Source organism: Acinonyx jubatus, chromosome A2 (assembly GCF_027475565.1).
Source record: "Acinonyx jubatus isolate Ajub_Pintada_27869175 chromosome A2, VMU_Ajub_asm_v1.0, whole genome shotgun sequence".
Classification (NCBI taxonomy): Eukaryota; Metazoa; Chordata; class Mammalia; order Carnivora; family Felidae; genus Acinonyx; species Acinonyx jubatus.
In genome coordinates, this window is record NC_069383.1 from 128,062,446 (window position 1) to 128,080,751 (window position 18,306).

The 18,306-nt window shown below is 42.7% G+C and overlaps 1 protein-coding gene and 1 long non-coding RNA gene across 13 annotated transcripts in view; both read left to right on the forward strand.

Annotated features, from left to right (window-relative positions):
* The window catches only part of FOXP1 (forkhead box P1), a 591,936-nt gene that overhangs the window by 354,835 nt on the left and 218,795 nt on the right, over nt 1-18,306 (forward strand). The window lies entirely within an intron of this gene.
* Nucleotides 7-14,761, forward strand: LOC128314880 (uncharacterized). The gene is made up of 2 exons (XR_008297043.1): nt 7-12,691; nt 12,941-14,761. It is a non-coding gene; the product is annotated as an uncharacterized LOC128314880 (long non-coding RNA).

Sequence of the window (18,306 nt, forward strand, 5' to 3'; positions counted from 1 at the left end):
TGTGCCCGCGCCGCGCGCCCCCGGCGCCGCGCGCCCACACGCCCGCTCCCCTTCCGCGCTCGCCCGCTCGCACGGCTTCGGGCCCGGCCTGGCCGGCCGCCTGGCCGTCAGCGGCACCTAGGAGCCCGCCCGTGGGCCCGAGAGGCCGCTTCTCAAGCCCTCTGGAGTCCAGTGTTAACCGTTGTTAACAGTGAGATGGAGTGGACCCCCCGCTCCCCCCCCCCCCGGCACCCCTCCGAGCCCGAACTGTGTGCACGTGAAAGGTGCCCTCCTTGCAATACAGTGGATCTTTTGGAGAGATGGATTCCCCGTGCTTGAATTAAAAAGTAATAATAATAAACAGGCGTATGAAGCCTTGTGAAGAAGGGCACAGAATAAGGGATCTAAGATTGAGTAGGTGAATAAGGAGAATAGAGACAGACGCAGGCAGGCATGGGTAGATAACAGGGGAAACACAGACCTAAGTGGAAGAGATGGCTTCCTGCTACCTGTAGCATTTAGGGGTGCGGGCCGCTGACGCATGTGGCTTGTGTACATGTGACAGTTGGTATGTGGCTAGATCCTGTTAATGTTTTCAATGACCTCTTATTGGTGGCTCCCCAAAATACATATAAATTGGGACATACTCATTCTTGTTACATCCTTTGAAGCCATGTCAGCGGTTATGATTCAATATTTCCAAATGGTAAAGGTGACCCAGGACATGGTGTTGTGTGGCCAAAGTGTGGAGGGAAATTCAAATCAGTAAATCGCATCCACTCGACAGGATTGTTTCTCCAGCGTCTCTTGGAATCAGGAAGTATGATTTATTTTGTTAAGAATGGATTGTTTTTGTTCCATCCTAGTCCTTGATTCGTTTATTCAGTACGTAGTTACGGTGCCTTTGCAAAAAGCTGAAAAAAGAATGATATGTCTTTGGGCCTTTCGGAAAGAAACAGAAATCGTTGGGGGATGAGGAGGAGGAAGGCGAACCTTTTCTCATACTATTTCCTTGGAATCTGTATCAGACAAGTAGAAGGGAATCCCTTTTTGTATTAGATTATATAGCCTTTGACAGACTCTCAATGTGTTTTGTTTTCTTCTTGCTAAGAATTTTTCAAAATACATAGAATCGTTACATAGAAGTTAGTGGCATCGATGTGAGACCATGGGACCTGCTGGGGGCAAGATAGACAATAGAGAAAAGAAAAGGGAACTGACAGACAAGCTGAGGTCTTAATTCAGAGGGCTTCGTCTGAGTGACTTGGCCTCTCCCACTGGCAGTCCACACCGTCTGTGCATGCACCTTGGGCATCCCATCAGCTGGGATTCATGATATATGTTGTCTGTAACGTTTATGCACTTAAATGAATGCAAATGGCTGGATTCTAACCACTGAGGTTCGCAAAAACTATGCTTAAATGGTAGAAAGGTATCCATGGATGTGCGTGTATCATTCACGTGGTGTTCGCAGATATTTTTGGTTATATTGAGAAGGAACAGTTGGTATTTTGGAGTGCCATTTTCTATGACCTTGCCCTACAGAGTCCAAGATCGCCTGGTTCATTATGGAGCAGCTGAGGTGGGGCTCTTGACCTATGTGGTGTGAACCCCACATACTTAGTATTTAAGGTACATTAAATACATGGGAAATTCACTTCTTCAGAGTTTTATATGAAGAACTGAAAATCATTTACTGTCTTAAAGTAGTAAGTCAGCCAAAATCTCTACATCTATAGCATCAACACACACACTTACACACACACACACACTCACACACCCCTACACCAATAACAGCAACAACACATTGGCCTCATAGACAGTTTTGAAAGTGCATTTTAACAGCATCTTCTTTAAAAAGCATCAGTAAAAATTATTCACATCTCTCCTCCTTATCTTGTCTGTGACCACTTTGAAAAATAGGCTGTTCTGTGTTATGGATGTCAAAACCTTTGACTGTACTTTGGGACTCTATGTAAATACTTTTTGTAACAATTTTACTTTTATTTGCTATTGATATGATTTAGGAAGAAACAAAGTAGTTGGGTTTATCATTGTGGCTAAAACCCCACATATTGTGGTTCACAGGCCTTTTCAGTCTTGTAAAATAAAATACCGACAGCTGTGCGACCCCTCTGAGTGTACAATGAGGTTCTTAACAGGTTGTCGGAGGACAAGAAAGTCTGTAGATGAAATGAGAAAAACACTACAGGGCCGAAAAAGTTTCGCGGGACTACCACCGTGTCTTTCCAGCCTAAAAACTGCAACAATGAAGCCCTTTTGAGAAATGTGAGGGTCCGCGTGATGGACTCGGGTTGTTTTCGTCATTCTTATTCTACAGGTTTTTACTTGAAGTGCGAATCCCAGCAGTGAGAAAATCACAGCCATGCTGAATTCATTACTGCGGTAGTCACACAAAACCACGGATAAAATTTCAATAACTGCAGGCCACAGTTGAGTAAACAGTTGCACTGAAATTTAATTCCTGTTGACTTTTCCCCCATTCCTCGCCAGGGGCACATTCTGATTCTGTAGCACAAAGACAACAGGGGTTACAGCTTTGATTAATGTAGGACAGTGGAAGAGAATTAGAACTGTAAGATATGTTAGAAGTCCATGGAACAAAAAGATGTGGCTTAAAAGGGCTTGGTATGAAAATGAGTTAATTATGCTGTGTGTAACACTGAATGTTCTAGGATTTTCCAGTTGCACCAGTGCAATCGTTGATGATGTAGGGAGAATTTTTACCTAGTGCCAGGACTTTAACTAAATGCAAGCCTTTCCATGTTTGATTCTTATTACCAAAGATAATTACAAATGATAGCAAGTGCCCTTTCAGAATGGAGAGCTTTCACACAGATTAGCTGTGGAAGGAGTGACTTCTAGACTGGGATTGGTCTGTAGGTTGGCTAAATTAGGTCCAAACAGGATAGTTAAAAAAAAAAAAAAAAAAAAAAAGTTCATAGCTGACAACCTCGAAAGGTGGCGGGAATCTGGCTTTTCCATCTTCTCTTGAAAAATCAGAAGATCTGGTCACCATAGACCAGTATTCCTACAAGGGCAACAGTTGTTCAGGGATGAATTGGTCCTCAAGTCAGGGAGCCTGCAGCCCTCCAGTCCGCCCCAGCTCCCATCTAGCAACAACGCTCCTTTGTGGCCCTTTAGGCCTTGGAGTTGGTGGTTCTGTGGGATGCCATCATCACTCAGAAGCCATCACCCAGGGAGAGATGCTGCCGTTAGCTGGCCGAGTCCGCCAACACACTCCCAACCCGTCCTCCTTCCTCAGAACTAAACGTATTATCTCTGTCCGGTTTCAAGTCGACTTCTATCCAGGCCATGAGACTATTAGAACAATAGTTTTCTAATAATGTAATTTGATAGACTTTCTGAACATTTCTTTTAGCCACCGGGTAATTCTTCACCCGGTACCATAACTGCCTCTTATTTCCTATTATGCCTTCCCCCCCACCCCCGGGTCTGTAAAAGTTCCGTATTGGAGATGCACTACTCCATTAGGAAACTCGGCAACAAATACTATTACCAATTACTAAAGTTTTTTTTTTTTCTCCTAAAGAAAGGATTTTAAAATGTCCAGAGCAATTTCATAAACTGTGTGGATTAATGCGTTTTAAAAGTCTTGAATTTTAGAAAGCAGAATTTTATTTCCATATTGCTGCAAATGAGAGCTTTTTCAGATAAGCATATTACATAGAGCATAATGTTTAGAAGTTTCTCCATATACAGCATATGCTGTCAGGTCAATTAACAGAATGCATACTAGAAAATGTTTATTCAATAAAAATGAATAGCTGTTAAATAAAACAGCTATTTCTTAACAACATTCCATTTAATGATGGGGTTTTTTTTTTGGGTACCACCTGGCAGTTTTATTGTCTGAAAATCAGTATAGAGAGAGCTTTGGTTGCTGTGGTTTTGAGGTGTGGCCATTGTTTTATAGGAGGAGGGCAGTTTAGAAGTAGTCTGTGAGAAAAACGTTAAAAAATAGATAAACCATATACGGGAATTGAATATGGATTCTTCAGAGAGTGTGAGTCAGGGAAGTATTTGTTTCATCCATTGACATTGGTCCTTTGACATTTGGCATGAGGGTTTGGGCCTTTTGGCCCTAAAGATGCATACATGCCATCAACACATGTGTATATGTACATGTTTCCTGTTAATAATGTAAAAGAAAGAGAGAAAACATCGAATGAGCGCTGAGGAGTTAAGAGAGATGTAAAGGGCAGGTATCTTCTGAAAGAAACATCACGAGAGGGAAGAAGGATTTGTTGGGTCGTGTTTTGCCAGTGAGTCACTGCACAGGGCCAGGGAAGCTCCGAGAAACAGCGTGAGTGTGAGAGAGCGCAAGAAGGAAATCTGGCTGTGGACATTCACAGGGGATATGGAAAATACAGTGTCAGAGAGGCACGGGAGAATCACAAGTCGATAGCCTGGGGTCCTCAGGATATGAAAAACCAAACTGTAATGACCAGAGTGTGAACACTTGAGCCTAAGCCGTTATAGGACCATTGAAAATTCCTCTCTTGACTTTCAAAATGGCAGAATGAATTTCTCCTTCATTTTGTTCTTGTTACTGAAATGACTAGTGGATACTGAGCAAAAGAGGGCCGTTGTCCTGCCAACATTTTTCAGATTTCAGTGCCTCTGTGAAAAACAGCGCCTGGAAGAAGTATCTGTCCGTGTTGGGATGGGCGGTGAGCTCGCATAAAAGAAAACATTTCTGTGCTTCTCATTCTTCCCCATATTCCTTTGTGGGAACAGTGCTGCCTTTACAGTGGCCATCACTCTCCTTGTTCCTCCCTCTACAGAGGGAGGCCCAAGTGATTAGCTGTGGATTGGTATGAAGGCCAGGTCGCAGTGGCCACTTGGGCCTTACCATTCTTCTCTTTGCAAAACGTTGTTCTATTAACATTGTTAGGAATGCCCCGAAGTGGCCTTTTGCATTGTAGCTGCTAGGGACTGTGTCTGAAAGGAGGGTCTTTTGATGCCGTTGGAAGGGAAAAGATAGTCAGCATTTCTGTGTCCGACAATGGAAACTTCTGGAAGGGAGTGTAGAAGAAGGTATTATTAATATTTCTTAAGTTCCCTCCTTGGTGCAGGTACTGTGATACGGGCTAGCCCCTTCCTTCACCGGTGGGTGAAAATTCAAACCCTCATTTTAAAGGGCTCACTCTACCAAGATATATTCTTGTTTGAACACAATGTGGAGTTCAAATATTACAGAAATTATTGATGATGAAAAACGTATAGTAGGAATCAGGGCCACCAAAATGTTAGCGCAGACCACACGAACAAATTGAGATAAAACTGAGACAGGGATTCAGATAATTGTGAACAATAGAGAAAATGCTGCCCTAACAGTAAGAGATTCCCCCCTTTTCTCAATTCCTTTTTGTGGCTATTTCTGGAAAAGGCCTTTTTCACCCTGAATGCTAAATTTAGTTCTCTACTCCGTGAGTTTGGACCTCCCTCTCATCAAAATATTGTCAAAGATGTATGTAACTTGTGATGTGAGCCCTGTATGAAATCCTTTCAAGTTTCGATTACTAAACAGTTGTGTGTCATTAATTTCTCCGCTGAAAGTTAAGCTGGCATGAGAAACAACAAAAAGCAAGCCATGTGCATAAGAGAGCCTGGGAATAGAACCCCAGATGCCACATTTCATCATGAGAGAAGTGTACCCTCTGGACTTTAAGCTGAGGCGTCACTACTTTGAGCAGGTAATTTTAAGCCCTGACCTGTGAGCCAATAATAATAATAATAATAATAATAATAATAATAATAATGATAAAAAACAGCAACAACAACAATAATGCCACCACCCTCTATCTCTTGTCTGATCAGAAATCTCTTTTTGAACTTTCTGGAGGTGTGACTTTAATGGTAATTTGATGACAGATTAGCTAGCGTTGTTTTGCAGAACTGGCGGGCTCCTCTCTGTTCTCTGAAGGCAAGGAACCTACTTTGCTGTTTTGCAACTGCTTGTGCTTATTGACAAGTGGTGCTGACCAGGCAGAATTGGTATGTTTGTATAATGTAAACCTATAACTCCGCTGATGGAGTCGAGTGTCCTTTTAGGTAGCGCATAGATTACTTGATAAAAAGGGTTACGAGGTGACTGCTTTTATGACAAAGTAGAATAGCAATATAAATGCGAGTGCTAGATGGAGCCACCAAAGGGAAGTTTATACAGGGAATTGAACCCCCTATTAGAAAGTTTCTTTTCATCACTTGGTCTTTGAACTCAAATCTATTGTAATTATGAAGTGTTACTTGTAACATTCCAGAGACCCTTCGCTAAATACTGTGTTTGATTTGCTTCAGAGAAATACACCCACATTTTTTTTTTTTCCTTTCACCTCTGCAAGAAAATGTGGCAGAGGGAGTTTCACGTACTCACCTGGCCTCAGCTTTGTTCCACGTGAGCTAATAAACGTGCTGCCCTGGAAAATACCGTGTTAACCTTGTCTCTTACCTTTGGAGTTCTTGAAATTCATTTGTTCATTTGTTGCACCTTCTTTGATTTGACTGATCTGCGTGGTGCGTGCCTGTGTGTAAGGAGTCAGCACAGATGCCAGCAAAGCAAATTTGGGGTACAGCCTGAAATGCAAGGATGGGAGCTTTGGGAAGGTGGTTCCAAGGTTACCTGGGGTCAGCTTGCTGGAGGCTTGGGTTTCTACAACGGGGGAGGTTTCTAAGCAGTGAAGAGAGGCCATTCAAGGGGAGGGGTGCTGAAGGTAAATTAGAGGGTTGGGGCTGGCCTGGCTTGGAAGCAAAGAGATCCCTGAGAGATGAGTAGCATCCACAAGGCTCTTGCAGCTGGTCCAGAATTTAGTACTGGGCACTAGACCTCGCCTCATTTCATTGAGGGCTCGCTTTTACTGATCACCCGTCCCCCCCTTGCCCTTGCATTTCTCCTCCTACATTTGAATCCCTTGGTCGGCTGTAAGCCCCACAAGGGCAGGGATGGCCCTTCCTCATTCCCTGATGTTCCCCAACACACAGCACAGGACCTGACATAGAGCAGTTCTTTGACAGACTCCGTGAGTGAATGAAATAGGAAGAGAAGGGAAGGCCGTGGCCACAAGAGAGCGTTGAGGGGCGTGTTAGAAAATCAACAGGGCCTTTTGAATTAGATGTGAAAACATTGAGCAGCGGCAGTTATGAGGGGTAGGTCACCATTTCCCATGTGAATGACTGCAAAAGGGTGGCATCAGGGAACAGAAGAGAAAAAAGGGCATCGAGGAGAACCCATGTATGTTCCTTTCCTACCTGTCACTGTTTGGTTATTGTGCTATGATAACGCACAAACATAATTTGTAAGAAGGGAATGGACTTATTTTGGAAAGTTCTTTTTTTTTTTTTTTAAGCTATTTAAAACAACAACAAAAACAGCATCCTCTTCTATCACTAAAACTCACTATTTTGATTGTGTATGTTTATTTGTATTTATTTGCATCAAGCATTTTCCCTTTAGCCTTTGGCAGGTACTAATGAGTATATCTTCCAAAAGTCACATGGGAAATGCTGATAAACCGCTTGTGTCCCTATTGATCATGGGACGGACTTAATCTCTTTTGGAGAACAAAACTACAAAGTTAGATCTTTGATAAAGTCTCCTTCATATTGACACAAGCTTCTTAGAATGAATTTGTTTTTTAAGGTGAAAGGGGGTGTATGTCGTGTTTCTTTTGTTGGAAAAATACAATGTGTCCTTATTAGGCAGCTGGTGTTATCAGCGGACTCATTGACGGGGTGTAGATTCAACTGCTTAGGGATGTCAGGGCCTTGTTTGTGTGTTTAAGTTGAGCCCTGGATAGAGGCAGATGGGGGGAAGGAAGCTCTGTTCTCTTTAATCCTTCTGTGAGAATGTTTTCCAGTCTCTTCTGCCTAACAGGGGTAGGATTTTGGAAAGGTGGTAACCCTAAGGGTCTCCTTGAATTAACCCTTTTTATCCCTATTTTTAGACTGCTCCTTTTCAACTGTACCCAAAATAAAATTAACTTCCTGACATAGATTCGTCTCCCGCAAAGTTTCTCCAAGTAGACTATTTGTCACACAGTTCATCATCCACACAAGCGCAAGGAATCGTCAGTATCATCGCTGCTTGTCAGAAGAGGTGAAGTGGCAGCTGGTCCAAAATCCGTGTTTTTATCACTGTACCTTCTCCTCTCACCCCCAACTCCCCTGTCTCCACGTTGAAGGGAAGGTGACATGATGTCTTCTGAGTCATTCAAATCCAATAACTTTTAATCTGAAGGTTAAGTAGTGAGATATAAACTAAGAGATGATAATATCAATTTTATGTTCACTGAAGGGCACAATATACCTCTTTCTAGTGGAGGGAAAATTGTGCGTAAAATGTCTTTTGCTTTTCAACAGCAGAGCCATATATGTGTCTCAGAGCCAAAGGGAGAAAGAGTTTTGGAAAAATTTAATAAAATAATATGTAACATCCTGAAACAGGGCAGAAGCGGCCTTTTATGAGTATAATGATTAAGTATTAATTTTTCAAGGTTGCATGGTAAGACGCAGTTCCATTTTTATAGCCCCTTGTATTGACTCTTGTTATCCTGCATACGAACCCAACAACCTTTTACAAGGTTAAAGACTGGGAGAGAATGACATAATGCTCATTCTTTCCTGACTATTTTGGATCCTAATATGTATGATAAATAATACCGCGATAATATTGCTTACCTTGCCTCATTTTTTTCGTCCTACTCATGATATTTCCATTTCAACTCAATAGGCATTCAACATCCAAAAGTAGTAAGTGAAAATGTCTTTACGTGCATTTTTATTATATTCTGATTATCTCATTGGATATACACTCCTCTTACCAACTCAGAGCTCGTGCTGGGTATTCCATGTGTATGTCGCGCGCGTTTACAGATAGACTGACTGTGTCATGAACGTGTTCGGAGAGGGAAAGGCATCATGCATAAGCTGACTATGTGACGTTCACAATTATGATCGTCACAGTTATATTCTGGAAATATTTCAAACTTGTTTCAGGCATTTGTTCAGTACCTTGACTGGGCAGGTTCTAGGTACAAAGTGCTGTGTTAAACCTGCAAACTATACCAGGGTTGGGGAGCTAAGCCACAAGGCCAAACTAAATCAGACCGCCACCTATCTTTTTAAAGAAAGGTTTTGTTGACATTTATTGAGCACTGTGGTATTCTATTTCTTCTCCTCGTGCTATCTCATTTAATTCTCCCGAGGGACCCAATGAGGTATTTTGTTTGTTTGCAGCGTGCTATCTCATTTCCTTCTCCGAGGGACCCCATTTTAGTAAACAGACTCAGAACATTTAAGGATCTCGTGGAAGAAGAAAGAAAGAGCTAGAAAGAGTCAAGAGCAGGGGGTGGGGGAAGGACTTGTCTGCTGTTGAGTTCCTGGATCCACTTGTTCATGCTGTTGGTTGCTCACCTGCCTTCTTTGTGGTGTGTCTGTCCAGCCCTTCCTTGAAGAGTTGAGATTTAGTAAATTCCCTTCTTGGACTTAAAAAAAAAAAAAAGAAGAAAAAAAAGTTTTATTGAAACATCACCATCTCCCTTGCTTTCCCGTTGTCTGTATAGCTGCTTTCTTCCTACCGCAGAAGAGGTGAATTATTGCGACAGTGAATGGATAGCTCACAAAACCTGAAATACTTCTCACCTGGCCCCTTCTAGAAAAAGTTTCTTGACCCCTGAATTAGTAAATAGCAAATGTGGCAAGAGTTACCTTCCAGAACCATCTCTTCTTTTTTTTTTTTTTAAATTAGCATGCGTGCATGCACGAGAGCGGGGGGAGGGGCACAGAAAGAGGGAGACGCGGAATCCGAAATAGGCTTCAGGCTCCTGAGCTGTCAGCCCAGAGCCCAACAAAGGGCTGGAACCTATGAACTGGGAGATCATGGCCCGAGGGGAAGTCAGATGCTTAACCGACTGAGCCACCCAGGCGCCCTTCGAACCTTCTCCTCTTTATATGAAGTGAAAACCTGAGGGATCACTCCTCCTTCCCCTCCCAATCATCCCTCAAAAAAAGAGAGGTATCACAATGTATGACTTTGTCTTTTTCAGGCGTGGTAAAGTCACTTGTTGGTTCACTCATACCTGCACAGCTTCTTTCTCATCACGTAGCTGAATGCATTTTACAAATTAAATGTTTTGGAGTCACTGGTGGTTAGAAGAACAATCAGCCACCACCCCACTGAGGAAATGGAGGTTGGACACTGTGTCACTCAAAGAGCACATGTTCTTCTCCATGGTTCTCTCACCAGAGAAAATTAACGTAAAAATGAGCCTATCTTATTATGTTCACAGTCCCAGAATATATGAAGAAATACCCTTAATATCTCCCTGAATTCATAAAATTTATAATCTAATTGTAGTGGAACAGAACATAAACATAGGCATTAAATATCAATAAAAATTTCAAAGCAAATGAAGATAAGCTGTAGAAGAGATGCCAGTGAGTAATCAACAGATGAGTGATTTAAGCACTAAATCTTCAGTAACCCAGAGAGGAAGGGTTTATTTGTGACCGTGTTGGTGGGATTTCGGAAGCCCTTGGTACAATTTAAGAAACAGTAACTCATCACATGCACACCAGCTGATTTCATTTAAGCCTTTCGGTCAGGAGATAATGGATAGAAGGTGTATAGTCAGCCAGTATGGCTTTGGTTTATGACCTAAATGCCCAAGGGTGCATCGCTGCCATTTTGCCATTTTTAACTTGGGGATAAGCAAGGGGGATTTCCACTGTGGAGCAACTGCAGGTATATGGTAAGGAGAAGTTGTGTATACTGGACGCCAGCATCTGAGTTTATTGGTCTCCAGGAAATGGCCTGGGGCCTATCTGTTTACACAGACCATTGCCTGAGTTGAGTGTACGATCTCCAGAGATTAGATGGAGACTGACAAGGCTGGTCGTTTGGCTGGTGGTGTCCATATTTTATATACTTTCTTATATTGAATTTTAGCTGATTCATCTCTGTTTGTCATAGAGCTAGAACGAGTGAAGTCATAATACCTAATTTTGAAATAGTTGTCAAATTTGAAGGTATTGGTTAAGTCCAGCTTTTTATGAACTGACACTCTTTCCTAGAAATGCATGGCCTTGTCTTTTCTCCCTTCTGTCTGTCTTCTTTGTTTTCTTACATTCTTATTTCTTTCTGGTTTTCAGCGTGTGGCAGATGACTTATCATGAGGTCTCACAATTAGTGAAAATCTCTTTTGTTTTCCAGGTGGGAGGGTTTCTCTAGCAAAGGCCACGTCTTTAATTCCGTCATGCATGCATATTGCAGGTTTACGGTTCCTCCTTTGTGAATCTGATGAAACCTCAGCATCTTTTGCCGTGAAAAGTGTGTGTTTATGCGTGTGTTTGTGTAATTTTGCAGTGCGTTTCATGCACATCCTGCCCCAACCCCCTACCCCCCAGTTAGAACACTATACAGTCCATACTGCTTGTTAATTAGATTTGCTTGCTGATTCAGTGTTTTGACAAATGTTCCTCAATTTTTCTGTGTTTAATTAGTGTTAAGTATATTAGTAACCTATCTTTAATTTGGAAAAGGTTTCCTCTTCTGGCTCTCAGTGCTTACCAATGTGTCCCTGGAATTAGTTCTTGGATATCTTAAATGCAGCACGATAAATGCCAGCTCTGAAGAAAACTCTGGAAAGTAAGGTCATAGAAAGCACTCTGCACAGGTTCTAAGAGCCATTTTGTATCTGTTCAAATGCAATCACCAGGTTTATACACTCTTGAGTTCTTCTAAATAAAGAACCCAAGTAATTTTACTTGGAAGATCTTTGACTACATCAGCAAAGGTTACAGTAAATGATACATATGACGCTGGCACTCCCTTTCGTGGCTGCCGGGAGTGTAAGTTCGTGCTGCCCGTTCTGGGGGCACTGTGGCATGGGGTGTCAAGAGGCTTAAGATCATCATACCCTTTGATTCAGGGGTACGCTTTTACTGAGAGGTCGTATAGCGTTCAGCAGCTGTTCTCAGACTTTTATGTGTATTGGAATCATCTGGAGGGCATCTTAAAATGTATTGCTAGGCTTACCCCCAGAGTACTTTATTCTGTGGATCTGGTGGGGGGGGGGGCAAGAATTTGCCTTTCTGATGCTTTTAACTCATTCTCTGCTGCTCGTTAGAGGATCACATTTTGATAACAGCTCCAAAAGGCAGAGCATCTAAAAGCATAGTCAGTAGAGCCAGCCTGTTTCCTTGTCCAGTGGACCTAATCGTGTATTGTATTGACGGTAATATACACAGGTACTTAGTTGCTTACCCAGCGCGTGCATTTCCACTAGAGACTTATTTCACTGCCTCAGTCTAGAAAATGCTGGAGAAACATTTCATGTGAGACATTTTGGAATCCTCCTCGCAAGGGTTCAGAGCTCATTTCTACTACTTGCTGGAAGAGTGAAGGTAGGTGAGTTTTGCCAGTCTTTCTAAGCTTTACTTTTCTCGTCTGTAAAATGGGGTAATAGAGATAACTTCTAGAGTGGGGTTGCGTATAAATACGTTGAGTAACATACATATATATGCAAAGGCCTTAGCACATTAGTCAAGCCTTTAAAATAGAGTGCTCTCAACTCTAGAATTGTGCTTGCTTAACATCTTCTGAGGGCAGGGAAAAAGCAGGGCTGAAATCTTAGGGATCCAAAGTCACAGACCAGGAGGGAACCAACTTGTTTCTTAAGGCAATTCCATTCTTTTTTTTTTTTTTTTAAATTTTTTTTTCAACGTTTTTTATTTATTTTTCGGACAGAGAGAGACAGAGCATGAACGGGGGAGGGGCAGAGAGAGAGGGAGACACAGAATCGGAAACACGCTCCAGGCTCCAAGCCATCAGCCCAGAGCCTGACGCGGGGCTCGAACTCACGAACCGTGAGATCGTGACCTGGCTGAAGTCGGACGCTTAACCGACTGCGCCACCCAGGCGCCCCATGGCGATTCCATTCTTTAACATATATTCCATCACGTACACCATCCAGTTTGTATTCAAACCTGATCACCTTGGAGCGTTGTAGAAATAAATTCACGTTAGAGACCTCCAAGGAGAACCCTCCTCCATGAATTCCAGAGTTCTTGTGTCTTCCCTCATTGGGATGATTAATTGGAATACGGACACACTCCGATTTGACAGTCACACTCTTCATTTAGAAACTGACCTCTATAGGAAGACTGCAGAGAATCCGTTCTTGTAGGCAATTAGTGCCCCAATTTACCATTTTAGAAAAGAAAACATATATCTTAATAAATACAGAATTTCTCCCGCATACCTACTAGCAACGTTACTAAAGGGGCCCTACCACAAATGTTTTAAATTTAGAGGCAGAGCTAAGGACACAGTTTGCCTCCAGAATCTGAATTGAATCAGGGTTTTATTTCAGATAAAATCTTTGGGGCTCATAACTTAAAAAACACAACTTTTACTGGCATTACGCAATTTGCCACGGGTCATTTAGCGAAATGTTTGTATATGTAAGCCCAGGTTCTTCTTTTAAGAAAAAGGAGCGGTGGAAGGTGGGGATTGGATTTTGCTAAAATCCAGGTGGCGTTTCAGTTTATATTTAATTTTAATTGGAAATCAAATACAGGCAAGGGAGAAAAAACCTACCATGTTTTCTTTACTAAGAGTATCCATTGGGGAGGGGGGAGGACACTGCCAGCCAAATTTTAAGAAGCAGCTTTTTTATTGGCATGTCTATTTTTTTTTTCTGGCTAAATTCTTGTGCCTGCATTTTCTTTTTTAACATCTAAGTTTTTACACATGGCAATGATTTTTATGTCTCAGGGCTCCTTACTGCCCTCCTTCTGTAATTTCTACGGGATTAGTACCTAGAACCAGGATAGCAAATAATTACACCCTGCGCCTAACAAGTGGCTTCCCCAGGCCGTTGTCTGGCAAGCCCCCTTTCTAGGTTCCAGTCGGACATAATATTTGACTTCTGTGGCCCGTCTTATTTCTGGAAGGTTGGGGGAAGTTTCTGAAGAATTAAGAAGGGGGGGAGGGAGTCGATTTTTTTTTTTTTAGCCAGAATTTTAGGAGGTGCTCCCATTTGTGAGTATAACTAGCTATATAGGTGCATTTTGTGAGACTCCCATAAAATATTGGCAGAGCGACTGTGGCACAATTAGGGAATGGCTGCGGAATGTGCTGGAAGAGGTGCCGAGACAGTCACTTAACTCTGCCAGTGCCTACAAAATATCCCCTGTGCCAGAGCCCAGAGTGAAATCCTCTGTGCTGGCTGTGCGGAAGGCTTGGGTGTAATTCAGATGTTTTCAATTGAAAATGGAATACCAAATAATTTCAAATTTTCTACTGTACAATTAATTACACGTTCATTGTAGAAAGGTTAGAGGATGCAGCTAGGAAAACAGAGAAAGAAGAAACTATATTGCCTCCGATCTCAGTTTACAGAGGTATCAACGGTGGACATTTTGGTGATGGACTTAGCCTTTCCCTTTTCTTTTTTCTCTTTTTCCCTTAATCACTCCTTCACATTTTTACATATCCCTATAAAATACGTAACTTCTCACCATGGAACTATATCCTTAAAAAATATGGCTAGCCATAATGTTATCAGTGGGAATGGTTAGGGCTACGTTTTGTACGTCACGGTTCACTTTTTCATCTTAATTTTGTATTTAGTGTTTATAGCTTTTGGGGAAAATTCACGTTCTTAGTTTTGAATTTCATAGTGTATGGTCCAATTAATGCTATTTTCCTAACTTTACCCCTCCCCCCCCCCGCCCACCTCCACCTTCTTCCCGCTTTGCCAGCCAAGTCAGTATTTGGCACTTTCCTTAAAAATTATTTTAAAAAGTTTTTTTTAATGTTTATTTTATTTTTGAGAGAGAGAGAGAGTGTGTGAGCACGGAGGGACAGAGAGAGGGAGACACAGAACCCAAAGCAGGCTCCAGGCTCTAAGCTGTCAGCACTGAGCCCAACGCGGGACTTGAACTCAAGAACTGCAAGATCATGACGTGAGCCAAAGTCAGCACTTAACCGACTGAGCCAACCAGGCGCCCCTAAAAATTATTCTTAGGAAGAAACTTTCATCGTGGTATGATAGCCTACCCATTTTCAGTAAATAAGTGCATCTCTTGTCTTTATCACTAATCTTAAACATCCCTAATTGTCACACATTTTTATTGGTTTGAAATGACAGTCGACAGTTGACTCTTGAACACTGTGAGGGTTAGTGGCACCCGCCCCTTGCAAATCTGCATATAACTTCTGACTCCCCCCAAAAGTTAAGTAATGGTGTCTACCGTTGACCAGAAACCTTACTGATAACATAAGTCGTTGATTAACATGTATTATACGTTGTAGATATCACGTACTGAATTCTTACAAATAAAGTTAGCTAGAGAAAAGAAAACGTTAACGAGAAAATCACAAGGAAGAGAGAATACATTGATGGGACTTTACTGTATTATACTGGGGAAAAATTGGTGGGAGCGGACCAGTGCCCTTCAAACCTGTGTTGTTCAAGGGTCAAGGGTCCTCATGCCAGTAGTAGTAATGGCACGAAAAGTGCTAGTAATACCAGTAAAATTTATTAAAGTTCCCTCCTTCCAGCTTTATGCTTCGTACCTGTATTAGGGCAATTTGTTCTCACAAGCATACTGTGAGCCAAGTACTCTTAAAATTCGTACTCTTCACAGACAGAAACTTAATTAGCTGCCCAAGTTCACACAGCTGATCATGGAGACAAGCCCCACTTCCAGCCTACATCTGATGGGTCCCTCAACCTAAGCCCCTGCCCACGGCATGCCAGCCTCTCTCCTTGCCTTTATCGTGCTGATGATCAGGTCATGTTACAAGGCCCTCTCGCACTTGCCTGCACCTCCTGCCCCATTGTGAACCCCCTAAAATGGTACGGCCTTCAGAACTCGCCCGTGTCGGCCCATCTTTTCTCGCCGAGTCCAGTCTTGCCAAAAACGCCGAATATTCCTCTAGACAGAGCCTTTCCGTTTTCACCCTCCCCTCTTTTCAGACTGAGCCCTTCCTTTTAAAGCCCCTGTGCCCACTCTTACTGGTGAGCCTGCTCTGCCTTGCTGCCCGGATTTGTTTCTTTTGGTTTCTGGAGGAGGATCCTGCCTCACACCTGTTGCCTGCATCCTTCTGCTGAACACCCAAGCCTGGCACACCCGGGCAGAGGTGATTATCATTCCTTCGTTTCGGAAACAGTTTGATTGGAAGGCCTTTGTGTCACTCCAGAAACAACAGAAATTCAGTGGTGCTCGTGGTGAGGTTTACAGAGTGCTGCAGACAATAAAGCCGGCGTGGGAGGGTTGCAGCAGATCTGAACCATGCCTCCGACGTGGAATGCTTTTCAGATTGCTGTCTCCTGCACGAGTCAGGGGCATGGAAGTGTTGGCTTTTAAGAAATGGGAAATCTGGGTCTCTTAATAAGTCTGCACATAATAAGCGGCAAGCTGTGATGGTTGCAATAGATGTTTTATAGACAACTTAAAAGCAGCCATTTTGGGTCAGACAAGTTTCTCTTTATTGCTCCTGTGTGTGGGTGCACACAACTGGAAGACCTAAAACTTGCAAACTTTCTCCAGGTGCCCCACACAGCTGTCACAGACTGACGGGCTGGGGAAATACCTTGTGTGTTTTCTTAGTATTATGTGACAGGCTCGACCCTTTTCCCAACCATACAAAAATGTATTTGGGTGAAATATCTCTGGTACCTTGTGCTTCTTGGGGAAATTATTCACTCAGCCTCACTGATTAACGAGTTAGTCCTTTTGAAGTCGCCACCATTATTTTCGTTGTTTTAATACCTAAAAGAGTGGATTATTTTGCTTCAAGAGTGATCAGCTCTGTTGACAAAGCGTCCTCTCCTCCCCAAGTGGTATTTTGTGTTAATGTTTTCGTGGCTCACCCGCTTTGCTCACATCCAACCCCGCTCCAGTCAACAAAGAAAAATTGCTTAGCACAATAAATAAAAGATAGTACTCACAAAGGATGTGCGACAGGACTTGTGGTAGGAGTTTTAAAGATTCATAACCTACAAGTCAAACTATGTACATTTTCCGGGCAGCAAAGCCTGTGTTTGTTTCCGGTTTGGGAAATGGTTGAAACTTGCGTGGCTTATTTGGTGAAGATGGCTGAGTGTGCCCAGTCCTTGCTTTACCCGTTGTGATAATTAGCTAACATGCTCGTTGGTCCCTGTTCTGGATCGACTCCGAAGCCCAGACACCAGGCCGCAGCGGGTCTTTCTTTGTCTGTCTTCATCTCTCTCTCACCTTTAAAAACAAACTGCGTCTGCTTTTGGCAAGAGCGGTGGACTAGTAGGCTGACGCAATTTTATTGAAAAAAAAGTCGTAGTGTGAAAAGCTCCCACTTTGGGGTTGCTGTTCGAGAGGGAAAGGACCTCAGTTCTTCGAAGGTGTCACCGTGGCCGCATCTGTGTTGCCATTGCAGAAAAGAAACACATGGGCCGGAGAAGAAAATTGGGCTGTTCCACTTCCCAGTACAAGGAGAAGGAGTGAATGCACATCTCCAGGTGGCCTGGATGTTCACACCTCAACCTACTTTGCACGTCCCAAGTAGATTCCATTCTGCTCTGTCTCCTCTCAGTCTCTCACCTCCTCTCCAGGAGGATTCAAAGAACCCTGATCTCTCTATTAATTCATTATTATGTTTAAGTAGAGCATTCCCTCTATCACTAGCCACTAGCTGGAGGCGCTGAGCTCTTGCAGAATCTACACCTCCCGCGCGAATGATAAAAGTGACTTCTTTTTGTCCCTTTGACACGTATTTCTCCCTTCTCCCTGGATTGTACCTGGTCTCCCTCATGTCCTTCATTCTCCTTCGCCCTCCACTCCCTGCCCCAAATATGTGATGTGTGTTTTCGCTTTTCTTTTTCTTTCTCTGTATAGTCCTAGAATTTTTTAAATTCCTTACATGAATCCAGCCTCACATTTTATGGATGAAGAAACTAAGCTCAGACAAAATAAAGGCTTTGTCCTTTGATTCACTTTTGCATGGACGCCCCTGATGTGTTGGGAAACAATCTTGTGTAGTATGATGTCGGCACTTCCATCGTCTGTCGGGGCGGATGGAGTCAGCAACTTCATTCCTGTGGTTACCGACACCCATCACGAACTGCGTTCAATGTATAGGGCGTATCTATGTGACTGTGTGCGTGTACATGTATGTCTCTTTTAAAATTGTGTGAGTGATTATTGGGAAGTCGTTATTTTTCTTCACTGTTTTCTTTTTTGGAGCAGGGTTTGGCCATCTTTACATTTAAATTTATTTTTTTAACGTTTTTTTTTTTC